The sequence below is a fragment of the Ascaphus truei genome, unplaced genomic scaffold, assembly GCF_040206685.1.
Source record: "Ascaphus truei isolate aAscTru1 unplaced genomic scaffold, aAscTru1.hap1 HAP1_SCAFFOLD_1585, whole genome shotgun sequence".
Lineage (NCBI taxonomy): Eukaryota > Metazoa > Chordata > Amphibia > Anura > Ascaphidae > Ascaphus > Ascaphus truei.
The window spans coordinates 1,314-5,856 of NW_027454476.1; the positions used below are offsets into that span (position 1 = coordinate 1,314).

General features: G+C 51.3%; 1 long non-coding RNA gene across 1 annotated transcript; it reads left to right on the forward strand.

The window, feature by feature from the left end:
• The first annotated feature begins 221 nt into the window (after nucleotides 1-221).
• On the forward strand, nucleotides 222-2,993 carry LOC142476411 (uncharacterized). The gene is made up of 2 exons (XR_012791655.1): nucleotides 222-592; nucleotides 785-2,993. It is a non-coding gene; the product is annotated as an uncharacterized LOC142476411 (long non-coding RNA).
• Nucleotides 2,994-4,543: the final 1,550 nt, after the last annotated feature.

Sequence of the window (4,543 nt, forward strand, 5' to 3'; positions counted from 1 at the left end):
AGCAGGGACTGATTGAGCCACTTGTACTGAAGCTAGGACTGACTGAGCCACTTGTGCTGAAGCAGAGATATCTTGAAAACCTGACCTGTTGGGGGGGGGGGGGGGGTTGCTTGAGGCGTGGAGTTGAGCGCCCTGCGTTAGGGAATTAGTGCAGTGATCAGTCTCGGGTGCATTAGGAGATCAGCAGCTAGCAATGGCAGAGGCCCGTTATTAACCCCTTCCCTACCAGAGGGAACTGCAACATTGGAAAAACATACCAGGGAAGCAGGCAATGTTCGAATGCTTGTGCGCCGGCGGCCATTTTCCCCCGCGCAGCGAATCCTACATAAAGCGCTTGTAATTATAAGCACAAGCTGACCTGATTTAGTGCTTGTTTCTTTTACTAAAACCTTTCGTCTATCGCAATGTATCACTTGTTTATTACCGTTATGCCTTTAATATGGTCACGTTTGGGAAGCCACGGCACGTGCTAATGCTGCCTCATCGTGTTATATTAACAGTTCCTAATGCAATATGAGGCTTAACATGGCAAAGAGTTGTTTCTGCTTCCTTGTGGCCCAGGGGATTCTGGGAAATCAAGCGTTAGCACTGGGTGAGTAAAAGAGCAGAAAATATTTCAAACGTCTTCTTCTTCTCCTTCCTTCTTCCTCTTCTCCTTCCTTCTTCCTCTTCTCCTTCCTTCTTCCTCTTCTCCCTGACATCAGGCCTCGGAGGCTGACATCTCAGTGACCCTACACCCGTGTGTGTCCGCATCCCTAACACGCCCGTCTTCTCCTTTCTCCAGATCCAAGCGCCAACGAGCAAGCAGTGACCCCCTCGTTGGCCGTTTCCGGGGTTGTGGGTCTTCTCCTGGCGGTGGCCCTAGTGTTGTACGTGATCTCCGCTCGCCACCAGAGAGAGGAGAAGGAAGGAGACGTGGAGAGTTGTTGCATCAATGTGCTGACTCTTTGTGGACATGGGGTGCCCATTGGTAGCATGTATGACTTCCACAGTAGCATTGTCTGATCACCTTTGCATGTGCCACCTCACCCCCTATAAGCAGCTGCCCCGGTGCCCACTGTAGCTACAGATGACTTGGTAATTACCGTACAAACCGTCCTTGTAAGGATGAACCAGAGCAGGGGTTTCCAACCTTTGTTTTTGGTTAAGGAGCCCCAAGTGAAATTCTGGGGAACCCCAAGCATCTCTATTAGCAACTCTGAGGTCAGATGCATTGTAAGGAACCCCAACCCTCTCTAATAGAGCGTCTGAGATCAGATGCATTGTAAGGAACCCCAACCCTCTCTAATAGCGTCTGAGATCAGATGCATTGTAAGGAACCCCAACCCTCTCTAATAGCGCGTCTGAGATCAGATGCATTGTAATGAACCCCAACCCTCTCTAATAGCGCGTCTGAGATCAGATGCATTGTAAGGAACCCCAACCCTCTCTAATAGCACGTCTGAGATCAGATACATTGTAAGGAACCCCAACCCTCTCCAATAGCACATCTGAGATCAGATACATTGTAAGGAACCCCAACCCTCTCTAATAGCGCGTCTGAGATCAGATGCATTGTGAATTCTTCTGTATTTGATACAATTTTCAAATGACCAGAAAATGTCAGGGAACCCTTTAGGGGTGCCCGGGGGAACCCCAGTGTTCCTAGGATCCCTGTTGAAAGGAAAGAGGTTGCAGCATTAGAGGTTGTTAAGGCGGCAGGCAGGCGTGTCAATCTGCGGCACAAATGCAGCTAAAGAATGATTTAAACGAAAAAGAACGAGTGCAAAGCGACCGCCAGTTCAGTTTCAATCAAGTGACTAAGGTCCCATGAAAAGGACAAAAGTGATAATAATTTATACAGAAAACCTCGGGCAAGATGCAGCTCTTCAGCATCTCCAGGGCAGGATAGCAGCCAATACAAAGTGCAAACGTTAGTTCCAGGTACATGTGAAAATAAAAACAGCAGGAAACGATGCTAGCACAGTATATAAAAGTGCTAATAAAGACTGCAGATGTTCAACTCCCGTGGTGCGAGTGTTATGTCCAAGTGGGTCCCAGACGTGGGCTGTGGTACGTCGGTCCGTGGTATATGAGGAGACAAAATAAAGGTTTGGGATCTTACCGCACTCCTTTTAGATAATTGTAGTGGGTGTCCTTATTCTTTGGAAGGTGCCGGCAGTTGGAGAGTGGCTGGGAGCCCACTTCTGCCACGTGGTTTAACGTGGAACTGGATATCTTCTAGCCACGCTGTTCTAATAAAGTCTGACCCCAGACATTAGTGTAATAAAGCGGTTTATTGGCAGGTTGCAAAAGCACAACCTGCAAATAAACCGCTTTATTACACTGTAATGTCTGGGGTCAGACTTTATTAGAACAGCGCGGCGAGAAGATATCCAGTTTGAAGTACACGAGAAGGAGAGAGGAAGGAAGGACATAGCGGAAATGCAGCTTTATGTGAAATGTAAGTGGAACAATGTAAGAACAAACACACATGTTCCCCGACAAATAAAAGCAATTTGACCACTCTGTGTCCAGTGGTCTGTTGTCCGGAGACTCCACTCCTCGGCACTGGTCTCCCGCAGTTCCCGTCTGCATGCGCAGTCGGCCCATGTTGTCACCGATGGGGGGCGGGTCGAGTTCCCGTAACAGTGTAGAGAGAGGAGAGGTCACAGCAGTCCCAGTATACCTTGCGTTTTAATCCTACGCGTTTTGCTTCCTCAGGGGTGCGGTAATTCCGCAGACGGGGTGGGGGGGGGGGGGAATCCTTTTTATACCTTTCTATTATGTCATCATGGTGCAATTACCAATTCAAAATCTGTTACATGCAATTACAAAACACTTAACATAAATGTGAAAATTGTTTAACAATTAGTTTTCATCCAATAGGATAGTATGAGAAACTTATCTAAACAGGTGTTAATGGTATAAACACACAAATACATTAACAATATGCAAATTGTATAATTGTATACCACCAATAAATGGGCATAATTATGTTTACTTCCCTTCCATCCATTGCCTGTTTAATGCAAGATAAGATCTTGTTTGCCTTTGCAGCTACCACATGACATTGGGCACTATTGCTAAACCTGCTGTCTACAAGCACTCCTAAAGCCTTCTCCATCAAGGATTCCCCCAATATATCTCCATTTAATTTGTATGCTGCCTGTTTATGATTTGGATCTACTATATATTTCTGAAAGTGTTCTATGTGTCCGGGTCTGTATGTGTCTCCCTGTGCCCCTCCCCGTGTCCCTAGCGGCAATCTCATTGGACCTTGGGCCAGGCCAATGAGATTGCTCCCTTGAGCCGCCCGCCCCCGCACACCTCTCATTGGCCTGAGGCGGAGTGAAGGGGGCGCACACACACACATCACTATACACACACACACACCACTATACACACACACACACACACACACATCACTATACACACACACACACACACACACACACACACATCACTATACACACACACACACACACATCACTATACACACACACACACACACACACACATCACTATACACACACACACACACACACACACACATCACTATACACACACACACACACATCACTATACACACACACACACACACATCACTATACACACACACACACACATCACTATACACACACACACACATCACTATACACACACACACATCACTAAACACACACAACCCCCCCACACACACACACGGTGTTACATACATTAGCGGGGCTCACAGTGTTAGCAGCACATCTCCCGCTCTCTTCCCCACCGGTCCCGGAGGCTCCGCCTCTTCCTCCGCCTCTCCCTGTTTCCGCGCTTTCACCCCCCCCCCCTCCACGTGGGAGCTGCCGGACGGGTGAGGGAGCTGCCGGACGGGTGAGGGAGCTGCCGGACGGGTGAGGGAGCTGCCGAACGGGTGAGTGAGCGGCCTTCACCTCCCCTCACCCCCCTTCACCTTCCCTCACTCACTTCCCCGCCACCCCCCCCGGCGCCGCTACAGTCAGCGGGGGAGCGGAGTGAGCGAGCGCGCGCCAGGGACACAGCGGGGGAGCGGCCACAACACGCTGCCTCCCGCCCCAGATCCACGTGGGAGCTGCCGGACGGGTGAGTGAGCGGCCTTCACCTCCCCTCACCCACCCCTCACTCCACTTCCCCTCCCTTCCACCTCCCCTCCCTCCACCCCCCCTCCACTTCACCTCCCCTCCAACCCCCCCTTAACCTCCCCTCTACCCCCCCTTAACCTCCCCTCCACCCCCCCCTTAACCTCCCCTCCACCCCCCCCTTAACCTCCCCTTCACCTCCCCTCCACCCCCCCCCTTCACCTCCCCTTCACCTCCCCTCCACTTCACCCCCCCTTCACCTCCCCCCTTCACCTCCCCTCCTCCACCCCCCTTCACCTCCCCTCCACCCCCGCTTCACCTCCCCTTCACCCCCGCTTCACCTCCCCTTCACCTCCCCTCCACTTCACCCCCCCTTCACCTCCCCCCTTCACCTCCCCTCCTCCACCCCCCTTCACCTCCCCTCCACCCCCGCTTCACCTCCCCTCCACCCCCGCTTCACCTCC